Source organism: Lactuca sativa, chromosome 6 (genome assembly GCF_002870075.4).
Source record: "Lactuca sativa cultivar Salinas chromosome 6, Lsat_Salinas_v11, whole genome shotgun sequence".
In the NCBI taxonomy this organism is placed as follows: Eukaryota; Viridiplantae; Streptophyta; class Magnoliopsida; order Asterales; family Asteraceae; genus Lactuca; species Lactuca sativa.
In genome coordinates this window covers 108254948-108272614 of record NC_056628.2, presented here as the reverse complement: position 1 = coordinate 108272614, position 17667 = coordinate 108254948, and positions in this window count along the sequence as shown.

Sequence of the window (17667 nt, the reverse complement as noted above, 5' to 3'; positions counted from 1 at the left end):
TCCTGAAAAAGTGATTATCCAAAAAATCCCATATTTTCTTATGTAAAATTAGTTTCCAAATCCGAAAAGTAAAGTAAACGAAATATAATGAAAACATGATTGTTCTTGTGAATTGTAGTTCAGTTATTTAACTTGTTATACTTTTCTAGTTACGTACTACTGTTACTCAGGAAGAACCCCATGTTCTCCTGACTGTGTGTGTGTGAACTAATACCAATTCTGATTATGTTCGGTGTCCTTCCCAGGAAAACCCCATGTTTCCCTGACTGTGTGTGTGTGTGTGGATCTTTACTCGTTCTGGTTATGTTCAGTGTTCTCCCCAGGAAAACCCCATGTTTTCCTGAATGTGTGTGTATGAATATCATTACTGATTCTGGTTATATTCAGTGTTCTCCCCAGGAAAACCCCATGTTTTCCTGAATGTGTATGTATGTGTGCTTGTCATCCTTGAACGTACATTAGTTTTATTACGTACATAAAACTAATAAATACTCGTAAAGTGTTAATAATCCTGATTGCGAGTCCTTAACCATACTCAGACTGGATATGACTCGGACCATGGCCAGTATCCTTTTTATGACTTTTGTCACCCTTGAACCTTTCGGTTCGGCTGTAGCTAGCAGCCAGGTGTGGGATTGTCAGTCTCGTATAGATCTATACACTCAAGTCACGCTCTCCTACGTTCGGAGATTCTGGTTACAGGGTTAGTCCTCCACTATCTCGTGCCATGGAAGTGTTACAAGGATATGTCTCCAATCTTTAAGATTACTCTTTACTTTTCGACTAGGAAAGTAGTATTTACGACTAGCTATGTTCTACGTACCTGTCCTTTAAACTCGAGCCTAGGTGTTTTATTAAGGACATTACACTCGAGCCTAGGTGTTATCTAATGATGACTGTCCTTTATACTATATCCTAGGTGTATTATTAAGGACGTTACAAATTATATATATGTGTTATCTTATGGTGATTGTCCTTTACACTCGATCCTAGGTGTATTATTAAGGACATTAGAATTGATTTGTGTGTCATGATGGTGTTTATCTTTCACACTCGAGCCTAGGTGTATTGTTAAGGACATACAGATGTTTTATGTTTTCTGATGGTGTTAGTCTTTTACACTCGAACCTAAGTGTTTTATTACATACATTACAATATTTTATGTGTTCTATCAATATAAGTGTGAACAATCATATGTAAAGTATACAATATAACAGTGTATAATAAGAATTGAAAATCGGGTTAAAACAAACAACTCTGCAAGTTAAAACAGTTTGTTAAAAGGTTTTCAATTCTTAAAAATGTATAATTATGAAACCATTTAACTGAAATCATGTGATTGAGTACAAGATATTATTGTACTTTTGCTTGTATTCCCCCCTGAAAACATTGAAAAACCATTGAAAAAGGGTAGGGGTATGAACTCACCGGACGCGGAAGTGTGTCGATTTCGGATGCTAAACGTCAAATCGAGGCCTGATAACACGTGAGGTTCCTATGTAACAGGAAATGGCATACAAATATATCTAATTAGATTAAAAAACTCTAATTAGATATGAAGTTACACTCCAACGAACGAAAACACCTCAAAACGGGTGTTTGGAGTGACCCGGGTGACATCTACGGACGGGAATTGAAGCGAGGGACTTAGGATTTGAGTTTACTCCCTAAGAGTAAACTTCCTAATGAGTTTACGGCCTAAACACTACCCACACATGAGTTCACGGCCGTGAACTCATGTTGGCAAGGGTTATGGAGCTTAATGGGTCACAAATGGCCAATATCACTTGGGAATGCTTGGAATAATTTTTCCTAAGGCTTGGAATTAATTTAAAACATCAAATAACACACTTAAGGGAGTTTACGGCCTTAAAATGGGGCCTATGGCCGTAAGCTCTCATACTCCTTTGAATATGTTTTTTTAAGGTTCCAAAGTTAATCACATGTGATTCTAAAAATTCCTACAAGCCTTGAAATGAATTTGGGGCACAAAATGACATGCTTTTAGGAGTTTACGGCCTTGGAGCACATGCTATGGCCGTAAACTCTCAAATGAAGAGTTTTGTTGTGTTTAAAGCCCTTAAACTATTTTTAGTTGGTTCTATGATTTATTCCAAGGCTTTTTGGTGGTGTTGGATGGCTTTCTAACACCTTGAAAATGAGTTTACACCCATGATTGAGGAGTTTACGGCCCAAGCACATGCCTTGGCTGTAAACTCATACAAACCCCTCAATATTCATGTCTAAGGTGTTCTAGGTCCATTACCAATATTCTAAAAGTCATATCTAAGTCTTGTTTGTGTCTTGGAAGGGTTTAAGGGCTTAAAAACCCTTTAAATATGTTTTTACGGCCTAGGCACCTTCCAGGGCCATAAACTCATATACAAGCCTCTAAATCATGAATAAATCTCGAATTTAAAGGTCCAATATGATGCAAAATGAGTATAGGAAGGTACCTTGAAGATTTGAGACCTTAAACTCTAGATTTGGACCTTTAAATCTAGTTTGAGGAGAGAGGTTGGAGTGATAGTTGTAGAATGGAGCAAAAGATTCAAAATGAAGACTTGGATCACTTTAAATAGTGTCCAAGTTCGGGACACGGTAGAATTCTACCCGATATCGGCGTTAGACAGGGCTTTTGGTCGCACCCGGACAATTTGCCGTAACCCGATATGGTTGATTCTAGAAATGTTCCGATCATTAATATGAGGCGTTAGAATGAGTTCTAAGGGTATTAAGACACTTGTTAAGTCATAAAATAAAACCCACATTAACGACTTAATAAAAGGCCGGAAACGGAAACGAAATCGGAAACAGCAATTGGATGATCAGAACGATTCGTGAAAAGGGTTTCAATTAGGAATATGAATTTCGGGTTGTTACATATTCGTATTCGTATTCGCATTCGTATTCGTATTCGTATTCGTATTCGTATTCGCATTCGTATTCGTATTCCTAGTCCTATTCCTAATCCTATTCGTATTCCTAGTCCTATTCCTAATCCTATTCGTATTCATATTCGTATTCGTATTCGCATTCGTATTCGTATTCCTAGTCCTATTCCTAATCCTATTCATATTTGTATTCGTATTCCCATTCATATTTGTATTCCTATTATTATCTTCGCATTATTACTTTAGTATTCTTATTCGTTCTTTCCTAGTTATACTTTTGTATTCATTCTGTTCCTAGTTGTACTTTCGTATTCGTTCTGTTCCTAGTTGTACTTTCGTATTCATTCTGTTCCTAGTTGTACTTTCGTATTCGTTCTGTTCCTAGTTGTACTTTCGTATTCGTTCTATTCCTAATTGTATTTTTGTATTCGTTCTGTTCCTAATTGTATTTTTAGTATGAACTATTTGTAGATTATGAAATATAATTTAGATTGTAACACTTTACCGAGAAATCTATGATTAGTCTGAAAGCTAACTTCGTAATTCGAACTATTTGATTAACACAGTTTTCGATATTAAAGACATACAAAATATAGATATTTGAAGTGAAAATAATAAGTTTGAGTAAAAGATTTCCGTGTACTTTTGCTTGTATTCCCCCCTGAAAACATTTGAAAAAGGGTAGGGGTATGAACTCACCGATCGAGAAACAAAAGGCGGAAACATTTCCGGGGTTGACTCCACGTTGAGTATCAAATCCAATGTACATAGTAATCAAAGTAAACAACCATTACATTACATATATTTGAAAGTTTACATTTGTTTCAAAAGTAAATTGTACAAGTGTTATACATATATCATATGAACAAAAGTTGAGACGAGTCTTCTGAGCACTCCGTCTTGTCCAAAAGATATCGCCGGGTACCTGTCTAACGTGGACCTGAGAATACAAGCGGTTTGAAAATCAGCATAAAGCTGGTGAGTTCATAAGATGTTTGTTTGCTGAAAAATGTACCAGTTTCCTTTAGTTTTCCGAAAAGGTTTGTTATCCAAGAAAATCCCATATTTTCTTATGTAAAACAGTTTAGTTATCCTTCATTACAGTTCAATTACGCGTTATACGTTACCCCAGGAAAATCCCATATCTTCCTAAATGCAAGACTGATTGAATATCACAGAGTATAGTTTAATACACAAAACTATATATTGAGAATCTTGGGATTACTATCCCGAATTAGATATAAAATACTTTAATATACGTGAACTGTAGATGGAAAATAGTTTGAAAACCTTGAGACTAACATCCCGTACTACATATAGATTTAATACCATGGGACTATCATCCCGGACTAGATACAAGATAGTTTGTTAAAACCAGGGGATTACTATCCCGAACTAGATATAAGATATTTTGATAAAACCATGGGATTACTATCCCGAACTAGATATAAGATATTTTGATAAAACCGTGGGATCACTATCCCGAACTAGATATAGATTCTAACAATAGGAATAACATCCTGCACTAGATATGAAACTTATAGACTAAAAACCATGGGATTACCATCCCGTACTAGATATATATCTTCAAAACCAAGGCCGTGAATAAACTTATATTAATACGTATTGTGAGTCGGGTAACCATGCTGATATGACAACGAGACCTCCTTGACGCTTGTCAGACATCGGACGATATCCAGAATTTGTCACCCCAGGCGTGTCTGCCTAATTGTAGCTAGCAGTTAAGGTGTGTGATTGTCAGTCCCAAATAGATCTATTCACAAATTCCTCGCTCTCCCTCCAGGAGACTCTGGTTACACTTCCGGGGAGGATTTACTGATCATCCATAAAGGGTAGTGACTATCTCACAAACTAGTACTAAACTATTCACAGGGTTCTCATACGATATTAAACATACAAAAGATTATGAAATATAATACAGTGAATATAGATACATACAATGAAACTATCTGGCAATACATTCAAATGATACAGAGATAAACTGAATCAGACATAGTTTATCAAATAACTTTATACACATATCAGTACATGATAAAACGAGAACTAAAGAACCCCCAAATTATTCCCATAATAATTTGATTAGTTTGGTTATTTTCTTAACTAAAATCCATTTAGTTGTAGTTGATAGATCATCCCTTATGCTCAGCATAATACATAAAGAGTAAAAGTGTTTATAAATTTGCCAGATATTATTTGAAACACATCAATGTTATGTTTTGAAAACAGTTATAGTTTTCTTGTATTCCCCCCTGAAAACATTGAAATACACGGAAAAAGCGTAGGGGTATGAACTCACCGGACGAGAAATGTGACGATTTCGGGTGTTAAACGTTGGTTCGGGACTTGCAAACGCACGAGGTTCCTAAGTATAATGCAAAGATACACATTTGTATCTAATTAGGACTTAGATTATTTAATTGTTAGGGACAAACACTTTTAGTCGCGGAAACACCCCATTACAAGTGTTTGGAGGGACCCGGGTGGCGTTTAAAGTCACATAAGGCTTGGATATGGAAGAGTAAACTCATAGAGGAGATTTCGGCCCTAATGATCCCCTCCCCATGAGTTTACAGCCGTAAACTCATGGTGGGGTATTTTATGGTGCAAAATGGCCTTATTCTACTTGGGGAAATTTGCTAGGATCAATTCTAGGGGCTTGGAATGGATTAAACAATATTAAGGACTATTTATTGGAGTTTACGACTGTAAACATGGAGTTTACAGCCATAAACTCCCCCCTCACATCAATTCCTTAATGTTTTGGTCCCTTAATCAATCACATGTGATTCTAATGATTTTTCCTGGCCTTGTATGGATTTTTAAGGGACTTTTGGACTAGATTTTGGAGTTTACGGCCCATGAACACCCTCATGGCCGTGAACTCCTTAGATGGGGAAAATAATATGTTTTAAGGTCTAAAACTTGTTTGCATACACTTCTAGAATTTATCCCAAGGCTTTAGGTGTGTTAAAGTGGCATTTTAACACTTCACATTGAGTTTACTCCCCATGTTATGGAGTTTACGGCCCAAGCATGTGCCTTGGCCATAAACTCTCATTTATCCCTCAAAAGTTATATTTAAAGTGTTCTAAGGCTAAAACCAATATTCTAAAATTCATAACTAAGCCTTATTAGTGTTTTGGAAGGGTTTAAGGGCATAAAGACCCCATATATATGAGTTTACGGCCCAAGCATGTGCCTTGGCCGTAAACTCCTTCAAATCCCTCAAAATCCATGTCTAAAATGTTCTAAGTCCATTCCATGAAGTCATTTAGCCATATCTAAAGTCTAGTTGTGGTTTGGAAGGGTTTTGTTGCTCAAAAACCCCCTAATTATGTGTTTACGGCCTAAGCTCGTTCCAGGGCCGTAAACTCATATACAAGGTCTTAATTCTTGTTTTAATCCCAAATTTGAAAGCCAAATATGCTATACAATGAATTTAGGAAGGTACCTCAAAGATTTGAAGCCTTAAATTGATGATTTGGACCCTTAAACTTGGATTTAGGAGAGAGGTTAGAGAGAGAGTAGTGAGAGAGAGAGAGAGAAAAAGCTTCAAATGAAAGGTTTAACACATTTATATAGGTTGCAAAACTTGGACACGGTGGAATTCTACCCGATACCGGCATTAAACGGGGCTTTTGGTCGCACCCGATTAAGTTTCCGTAATCCGGCGAGGACATTTCTAAAATTTATGAAATAAACATTTGGGGCTAAATTCATGAGTTCCTAAGAGGTTTGGACACTCATTAGCATCAATTAAACATATAAGTTTGATTAACTTAACCCAAAAACGACATCGGAACGTTTCGATATACGGCGAGTTATACGGGTAGAATGGGTTTTCGACGATGAACAACTTCGGGTTGTTACATTATCCCCCCATTAAAGGGAATTTCGTCCCGGAATTCAAAGAATATGATATTGATCATGAATTGGAATGAGACACGAATGGATTTGTTGCCTCGGATCTTCATGTTCACAAGTGGAATCAGGTCTCTGCTGAGCGTTCTAGCGAATTCTCACTATCGGGACGTGACTTTGTTTCGCACATTGACTCTCTCTCAATCTACGATCTCAATCAGTTCTCTCATGGAAGTTTCAACCCCTGGACGACTTCGGTTTCCTCAAAGGAATCACTAGGGTTTCTTTGGGTTAATACTTCTCAGGATTCGAGACGTGAAGTACCGGATGGATGTTACTAAGTTCTGAGGGTAGCCGAAGTTGGAAAGTTACGAAATCGATTCTATGAGGATCACGAAGAGTCTACTGTATCACGAGGGAAGTATTTCATACTTCTCAAAGCATATCATGCTTTTCTGGGATAAAGCCATCAACAGAACATACGCTCCAACAGGAAAGCACATCTTCAAGGAGCCGGGTAGCTAAGGGTTTGATGGCTTTAGAAGAAATTTATGGGTAAGACTGCGATATTAGTCGATGGAACATAAGAATCGACAGGTTTCTATAGGTATTTTCGGTGCCGACTAGTTCTCTATCGCCTTAGACGTTGGAAAAGTACACGGTTACGACTACTTTGCTTGGCTACATGATCGAGGGAAAGAGATTTGACCGAAAGGATACCACTACTAATCCGTAGTGATCATAAGTTCTTGGTCATCGTTTTGAACACGTCATTCTCACTGAGGTTTCGTCACGAGGTAGATCTAGAGATTAGGCCGATGTGGAACTAAGCTAAACGTTCGAAAGAAATTCTCAGGAATTCTTCGGGAAAGACATTTAAGGGAAAGAGCTGTTGACTTCCCGTTTCTTAATGATCACAGAAACGAAGGATGCATGATAATTCATATCGGGAAAACTTTTGAGCTTTAAGGCATGAAATGATACGAAGGTTTGATGCCGAAGATCACGAGAGACGGGTTGGGGAAAAGATCTAGACTAGCGACCCTTTTGAAACTAAAGGATAACAACATGAATGAGACTCGGTCATTACATGTCCAACATAGCATCAAAGTATTTCGTGAAAAGTTTCCCCCATTTAAATCGAATGGAACAGAATAATCCTCCGGACTAAGGATACAATCTATAGGTACGAAGTTAGTGTTCTCTATCTCACTGGTTAGCCGTCTCGATCGTACTCAATTTCGATTATAAACAAAGGATTAAGTTTAGAAATTGCTTGGTTGGATAGATAACAAGTTTCCCTTATGGTACTAGAATCGTAAAGAGTTGCAGGTATAAGAATTGTCAAAGAGAAGTATACCTGCGGCGACAGTGGGATCAGCGGTTGTAGCTGCTTTGGGGCAATTTCTTTTGAAGTGCCCTACTTCGCCATAATTGTAGCAGGCTGGACTGATTCCCGTTTCGGATGATTGGTTCGTTGATTTGGCTGGTTTTCTGCAGGTTCGAGCAAGATGGCCCTTCTTGCCACAGTTGTCACAGATCCTTTCGCGACATGGACCAGGAATGCGGTGATGGTAGCTGCACTTATCACACCAAGGAAGGGTACTAGTGTATCCACTGGTAGGAGTTTGGGCCATGGACCCGACAGCTGAAACAGCAACAGAGGCAGTAGCAGCATGGACTGCTACTGTTTGCTGTTTCTTAGAAGACCCTTGCGTACTCTGAGCCTTCCGCTTGTTCCAAAATTTCTTTTTACTTCCACCTCCACTTGTGATCGGTTCGGGAGTGGTAGCCTCCTCATCAGAGTTGTCTTCGTGATCGATTAGGATTTGCGCAAGACATTTAGCACTGTCATAGGTGTCTGGCTTTGCAACCAAAACATTCCCTTTGGTTGGGTGGGTCAACTCCCAGATGAACCTCTCAATCTTTTTACTCTCCGGGGTAACTATTCCCGGACAGAGTAATGCCAGATCGTCGAATCTTGAAGTATAAGAGGCTATGTCGGAACCCTTCATCTTAAGGTTCCAGAGTTCGTGTTCTAGCTTCTGAATTTTGCCCCGAGGGCAATACTCTGCGAGTAGAAGCTCCTTCATAGCTTCCCAACCCATAGCATTTGCTACAGGTAGAGTTAGGGATTTGACTCGGCTGTTCCACCAAGTCAGGGCTTTGTCAAGAAAGGTGCAGGCGGCGAACTTTACTTTATCAGACTCCGAACAGGCGCATATTTCAAAGATTGATTCGATTTTCTCGAACCATCGGGTGAGGGAAATGACACCTCCAGTGCCATCAAAGGATGTGGGCTTCGTGTTCATGAAGTCTTTATAGGAACCCCCTTTTTGGTGTCCCTGACTGTTCTCTTGGTTTTGAGTTTGAGTACCACCGGAACCATCCGAGTTCCTTTGAGACATAGCAGCTGCCACTGCGGCATTGATAGCTGCTTGGAACATCACATGGTCAAATTCAGGAGGAGGTGGTGGCGGAGGGTTGTTGGTGTTCTTCGAGCTGGGTCTCTTTCTTGGAGGCATCGTGATCTAAAAAGATCAGGAAAGAGAGGATCATAAGTCCTCTGAATTGAATCAAGAGATATGGAACAGGGGATATCTCATCAAGACAGATATAATACCGTATTAAGCGATAAAGCAGGAAAGAGTTATCAAGACAGAACATTTTATCGCTAGAGGAATGATCAAGAAACAACGCGTATACGAGGATTTTCTACAAAGGATTAACTCGAGAAATACTCCCATAGTATTTCATGATTCACTACAACGACGACTCATTGTTTGGGGTATTGGGTAAGTTTTAGGTATGCCGCATACCATAGTCACTCCCAAGCACATGTTGGTCGTGTCTCGAATGAATATAGTTGGCTAGGCTATATTGACCCTAGACACGACCACATAACTGCCCAGGTCTAACTGCAGCGTACAACACCCATTTACTTATGTTTTGTTCTACTTGTAGTTACGGATCTCGACGGCTCGATATACTTATATACTTTTGAAAATACTTATATTCTGTAGAATACTTTTAGTTCAGAGCACTTAGGCCCCTTAATGTTTATAGTTTTATACCATGTAAGGTTTGGTATACTCCATTCACTATAAACAAGGGCTCTGATACCAATCTGTCACACCCCGAAAACCAAAGGCGGAAACATTTCCGGGGTTGACTCCACATTGAGTATCAAATCCAATGTATATATTAATCACAGTAAACAACCATTACATTACATATATTTGAAAGTTTACATTTGTTTCAAAAGTAAATTGTACAAGTGTTATACATATATCATATGAACAAAAGTTGAGACGAGTCTTCTGAGCACTCCGTCTTGTCCAAAAGATATCGTCGGGTACCTGTCTAACGTGGACCTGAGAATACAAGCGGTTTGAAAATCAGCATAAAGCTGGTGAGTTCATAAGATGTTTGTTTGCTGAAAAATGTACCAGTTTCCTTTAGTTTTCCGAAAAGGTTTGTTATCCAAAAAAATCCCATATTTTCTTATGTAAAATAGTTTAGTTATCCTTCATTACAGTTCAATTACGCGTTGTACGTTACCCCAGGAAAATCCCATATCTTCCTAAATGCAAGACTGATTGAATATCACAGAGTATAGTTTAATACACAAAACTATATATTGAGAATCTTGGGATTACTATACCGAATTAGATATAAAATACTTTAATATACGTGAACTGTAGATGGAAAATAGTTTGAAAACCTTGAGACTAACATCCCGTACTACATATATATTTAATACCATGGGACTATCATCCCGGACTAGATACAAGATAGTTTGTTAAAACCATGGGATTACTATCCCGAACTAGATATAAGATATTTTGATAAAACCATGGGATTACTATCCCGAACTTGATATAAGATATTTTGATAAAACCATGGGATCACTATCCCGAACTAGATATAGATTCTAACCATAGGAATAACATCCTGCACTAGATATGAAACTTATAGACTAAAAACCATGGGATTACCATCCCGTACTAGATATATCTTCAAAACCAAGGCCGTGAATAAACTTATATTAATACGTATTGTGAGTCGGGTAACCATGCTGATACGACAACGAGACCTCCTTGACGCTTGTCAGACATCGGACGATATCCAGAATTTGTCACCCCAGGCGTGCCCGCCTAACTGTAGCTAGCAGTTAAGGTGTGGGATTGTCAGTCCCGAATAGATCTATTCACAAATTCCTCGCTCTCCCTCTAGGAGACTCTGGTTACACTTCCGGGGAGGATTTACTGATCATCCATAAAGGGTAGTGACTATCTCAGTAACTAGTACTAAACTATTCACAAGGTTCTCATACGATATTAAACATACAAAAGATTATGAAATATAATACAGTGAATATAGATACATACAATGAAACTATCTGGCAATACATTCAAATGATACAGAGATAAACTGAATCAGACATAGTTTATCAAATAACTTTATACACATATCAGTACATGATAAAACGAGAACTAAAGAATGTAACAACCCGATATTTCAACTCCTTGTATTGACCTAAAAAGTCAAGTATTGTAACCATCTTGGGGTAATAAAATTTACTTTGGAAATAAAATGCCCCAAAAAGTATCTATTTAAATTTCCTATTATGTGTAATATCATTAAACCGGGATCATACTTAAAGAGAATGCTTAAATCCGACTTCGTATATTGAAGTTATGATTTTTCCAAGTTCAGCTTAGCAACAGGCAGCAAAAAACTCGAATCGGAGATTGAGTGACTTTTGGCCGGAATGACCTAAACGAGAATCGAAGGTCTCGACAATGGTATTTCAGCGGTGAAAAGTCTGGCAAAAACCGACATCAGATAAAGAAGTTATGAATTTTTAAAGAAATTCCTTAATCACGATGAGTTATAAAATAAATAATAAAAATAATTTCGGAATTTGCCAACGGAGTCTAAACGAAAGTTGTAGAGCGTAGTCTCACCTACGCGTGGATATAAAGACCATCGAAAACGGAGTTCGTATGAAGAAGATATGAATTTTTGAAGTTTATTAAATAAATTATATATTTATTTAATTCAAAATTCAGACCTTTTCCGAAGAGGAGTCAGCGTCCTCATCCGAGGTACGCGCTGCGTACCCCTGTACTCCCTGCGTACCCGAGAGACTTGGCCTCTGATCGTCCACGTCGCCCTATCCGAGGCTTCCGACCCACCCGTCCGACCTGCTGTCCCATCCAACCCGCCGTCCCATCCGACCCACTGCCCCATCCGATCCGTCCCATCCGAAGCCGAGGCAGTCGAGGCTTCGGTCATGCATGACGTACGCGTACGCGCTGCGTACGAGCGTACGCCCTGCGTACCGAGGCGGTTCAGCCTTCCTATAAATAGAATGCGAGGGCTTCCGAGAAAAATGCTCATTTCTCTCCTTTCTCTCACAATCTTGCCTCGTTTTCCGTGCCCGTTCAAACCCGAAGCTCTGGTCTTTTTGCTCAAGTCCCGAGGGTCGATTTTACTCCCGAGATTCCCGAGAATCCCGAGAAAAGTCCGTTTCCCAAGGCGAAACTTTGTCCGGTTTTCCATCTCGCTATCTTCAAACTATCAAGTGAGTTCATATCCCCTTCGAACACTCTTTAAATACATTTTAAATGCTTTTATACTCTTTTAGGGGAGGAATACAAGTAAACATACCGTTATTATCGTGTATTTCGTAAAAATCTCATTTACTCGTTTCTATCAAATGAATCACTTGTGATTTAGTTCTATTATGCGAAAACTCTTGTTATACTTTGTATAAAATAGATTTATACAAAGTATTTAGTAACACCAAAGTATCTTTCGTTGTTAAACCGTTTCATATATTCTAAAAACTTGTGATTTATGTTGGTCAAACATTGTGAAAAAGGATAAACTTTGCATACAAAACTATCACTTTAATACAGACTTAGTTGAGAATCCATGAGACGTGTATATCTTCAAACACTGCCTTTTAGATAAAAGGTATTGCTACAAGTCCTGTCTATAACCAGAGTCTCCCGTTCGGAGAACGTGTCAAATGTGTATAGATCTATATGGGAAGTCATGATCCCGCACCCTGGCTGTTAGCTACAGTCCGTCTTTTGGGGTGACAGTTTGTCATAACGCTACGACGCCTGAAGAACGTCGCCACAGGCATATTATGTTCAGTATGGTTATAAAACTCATCGGATATACAACTACTATAGTACTTTTGAATAATGAATAAGTAGTTACTACGGTTATTCATTATCTAACAAACTGAAAACTTCTAATAGGTTTATTATATAAATCTATGTTTAAAACTTTTCTAAAGCATGTGGATTGCTTCAAAATGTTAGCCTTGAACATTAAACAAACAACTATTAGGAAAATAAGGGATTTTCTTGTTTCAACTATCTACGTTTTTCAATACTAATATTCTCATGCATTTCACACTTTTATAAGGAAATATGGGATTTTCTTGGAACACTCGTTTTTTTTGAATGGCATTCAATGTTTCTAAATCTCTTATGAACTCACCAACTTAATTGTTGACACTTTTTATTTGAAACAACTTGTATTCTCAGGGAATCGTTAAGCAGGTTTGGAAATCAACTTTTGGAGAATAACGCGCTGGCATTATTTACTTCTTTTGAAAGATGTTTATGCATTTATCTTTTGAACATGTAATGAATACAACGATGTAAACATTTTTAAAACCTTTATATATGGTGGTGTGTACTTTCCTTTCTATAAACTGTTATGATACTGAATATGACGTCCTCCGCCCCCGAACGTTTCCGCCGTTCTGGTTTGGGGGTGTGACAGATTGGTATCAGAGCATCGTTTATAGTGAATTAAGTATATCAAAACCATTTTTGGTATACAACTATAAACTCAACTGGGCAAAAACACTCTGAGAAGAGTCATACTTTTGAAATTAAATTTATTTAGTTTTTGTAAAGTAAGCATGCATTCATTTGGTACTAATAACAGTTTCACATCGGACCATTTTAGAAGTATTATAAATAAGTTGTGCAGTGCAGGTACACCTTGGGACATGTAATCGGAACTGGGAAGGATATAGCCTGATCAACTATATTTGTCCGAGAGCCGACTAACGTGTGCCGAGGAGTGTCTACAGTGGACAACAAATTTAAAACTTACCAACAAACCATACAAAGAGAACTTTAACATACAAATTTAAAATACTATAGGAGTATTTTGCGTTACAATAGAACCACACACTTAGATTCTTCATATGCTTCTTACCCCTATTCTCGCATAGGCATATCAGCTAGACTTCATCTCCACATAGACCCCTACTATCTTGCCACCGAAGCCAATAGATGGATCAAGAAGGATCCAGAAGAAGATTTCGAAGAGTACCAATAGATGAAATACGAGGAAGAAGATTTCCGAGAAGGGACCAGATAGAGAAAGAAGTTCGGGAGATACCATCAATAAACCTTACCCTATCAAGAGGAGTGTGAGAACCTCCACCTCTCATTTCAGGAAGCAACCCCCAATTAACTACCTAGCCACACATATAGACTGGAGAGGACAACCGATGATCCACAACCGACATAAACTCACTGCACCGTACTTCGGGCCATAGCACCCATAGACCGGCAAGCAGATCAAAAGAACAATATGGATCACCTACACTCCTTAGAAAAGGAGATAGTCGTTATAGGACAAAGAACCCTTACAGCTACAACCTGGACAGTCATCACAGAACTGAGAACAGAGGAGGCCACTCGCGAAATAGAATCATGCCGACACATGAAGGTAATCAGCATACTGGTGCAACACTAGTTCTATAAATAGACCCTACAACATTTCAAATTGCGGTAACAGCCACCGTGACAGCAGTCATGGCACACCTCGGCACTAACCACACAAACAAAAGCGAGAACAGCGCCGAAAGTTCCAATCGTAATAACAACCAGGGACACCTCGAGTATGTTCCTGCAACGACGCCCCATACCACCACCATCCCTACTACCTCAGTGCCGACAAGACCATATGTTGGAAACCTGCCAAAATGCACCAAGTGTAGCTTTCATCACAAAGGAAAGTGCAGGGAAATGCACTGCAAGAACTGTAATGAAAAGGGGCATACCACAAATTTATGTAGGGTGCCGGCTCAACAGACCGCCCAGAACACAAAAGCTGGGATGAGTCGGACTTGCTACAGATGTGGAGAAGTAGGGCATTTCATAAAGGAGTTCTCGGAGACTAAAAACAAAGATGTCAGGAGCGTCGGAAGTGTTTTAGCAACAGAGTGTGGGAAAGCAGTAATAGACCCCGCTGAGATTCCGGTACGTTCATTCCCGATAGCACATATGCATGGATACTATATAATAGCAACGCGGAGAGGAGTATTGTGAGTCGTAGATTTAATCAATTTGTCAACCAAAAACCTCAAAAACTTAAATGAAATATTTATAGTAGAATTGGAATAATCAAAAGCACTAGAGGCGTGTACATAGGGTGCACTCTAACACTAAATCAAGCAATTCGTTCAAACCATCCTAAAACTGGTCACAATAAAAATTTACGACATTTTCATTTTAACAACGTATTAGTTAGTTTCCTCAACATACCGATATCATATATTACGAAAAGTCCATTCGCCTAAACCCATCGAGTAATAGAACCCTCGTTGTCTATGGCGACAAACCGGACACAAACCCGCGACTCACCTTTTACAACAAGACTCAGAAGTACCTACACAGGAGGTACCACGCCGTCCTAGCCTGTGTTGTGGATAAGAAACAAGAAGAGAAAGACATCATGGATGTTGAAAAAGCCCGTAACCCTCTCGATATATTCCGAGAAGATCTCTTGGGAATACCATCCGTACGACAACCCGAGTTCAAAAATCAACCTAAGTGCAGTAGTTGTGGAAAAGGGTTGTTGTAAATGCCATCTCACCCAAGTTAATCACCCCACTCAAGTAGAGACTATGGACCCATACTAGTATCAAGACCGCTCCATTCGAAGCCCTTTACGGCCGTAAGTGCAGATCACCCCTGTGCTGGACGGAAGTGGGCGACACACAATTGGCAAAAGGTCTAGTCCCTAATAGCACCCTCACTGGTCCGGAGGTCATCAGAGAAACGACTGAAAAGATCGTGCAAATACGAGAACGACTGAAGTCCTCAAGAGATAGGCAAAAGAGCTATGCTGACAGGAGACGTAAACCTTTGGAATTCCAGATTGGCGACCAGGTACTACTGAAGGTCTCACCCTGGAAGGGCCTGATACGCTTTGGGAAGCGTGGAAAGCTAAATCCTCGGTACATTGGACCCTTCGAAATCATTTCGAGAGTTGGTCCAGTGGCCTACAAACTCCAACTTCCAATCGAGCTTAACCAAGTACATCCAGTATTCCACGTATCGAACCTGAAAAAGTGTTTGTCCGACGAAACACTTGTAATTCCACTCGATGAAATCGAGCTAAACGAAAATCTTAACTTTGTGGAAGAACCCGTCAAGATCATGGATAGGGAAGTTAAACGAACTAAGCAGAGTCGCATTCCAATAGTAAAAGTTCGATGGAATGCTAAGAGAGGACCCGAATTCACATGGGAACGGGAAGACCAAATGCAACAGAAGTATCCGCACCTCTTCCTCAGTCCCTAAGACTTCTATTTTGTATTAAATTTTCGGGACGAAATTCCCTCTAACGGGGGGATGATGTAACAACCCGATATTTCAACTCCCTGTATTGACCTAAAAAGTCAAGTATTGTAACCATCTTGGGGTAGTAAAATTTACTTTGGAAATAAAATGCCCCAAAAAGTATCTATTTAAATTTCCTATTATGTGTAATATCATTAAACCGGGATCATACTTAAAGAGAATGCTCAAATCCGACTTCGTATATTGAAGTTATGATTTTTCCAAGTTCAGCTTAGCAACAGGCAGCTAAAAACTCGAATCGGAGATCGAGTGACTTTTGGCCGGAATCACCTAAACGATAATCGAAGGTCTCGACAATGGTATTTCAGCGGTGAAAAGTCTGGCAAAAACTGACATCAGATAAAGAAGTTATGAATTTTTAAAGAAATTCCTTAATCACGATGAGTTATAAAATAAATAATAAAAATAATTTCGGAATTTGCCAACGGAGTCTAAACGAAAGTTGTAGAGCGTAGTCTCACCTACGCGTGGATATAAAGACCATCGAAAACGGAGTTCGTATGAAGAAGATATGAATTTTTGAAGTTTATTAAATAAATTATATATTTATTTAATTCAAAATTCGGACCTTATCCGAAGAGGATTCAGTGTCCTCATCCGAGGTACGCGCTGCGTACCTATGTACGCCCTGTGTACCCGAGAGACTTGGCCTCTGATCGTCCATGTCGCCCTATCCGAGGCTTCCGACCCGTCCGACCCACCCGTCCGACCGACCCGTCCGACCCGCTGTCCCATCCAACCCGCCGTCCCATCCGACCCACTGCCCCATCCTATCCGTCCCATCCGAAGCCGAGGCAGTCGAGGCTTCGGTCATGCATGACGTACGCGTACGCGCTGCGTACGAGCATACGCCCCGCGTACCGAGCCGGTTCAGCCTTCCTATAAATAGAATGCGAGGGCTTCTGAGAAAAATGCTCATTTCTCTCCTTTCTCTCACAATCTTGCCTCGTTTTCCGTGCCCGTTCAAACCCGAAGCTATGGTCTTTTTGCTCAAGTCCTGAGGGTCGATTTTACTCCCGAGATTCCCGAGAATCCCGAGAAAAGTCCGTTTCCCGAGGCGAAACTCTGTCCGGTTTTCCATCTCGCTATCTTCAAACTATCAAGTGAGTTCATATCCCCTTCGAACACTCTTTAAATACATTTTAAATGCTTTTATACTCTTTTAGGGGAGGAATACAAGTAAACATACCGTTATTATC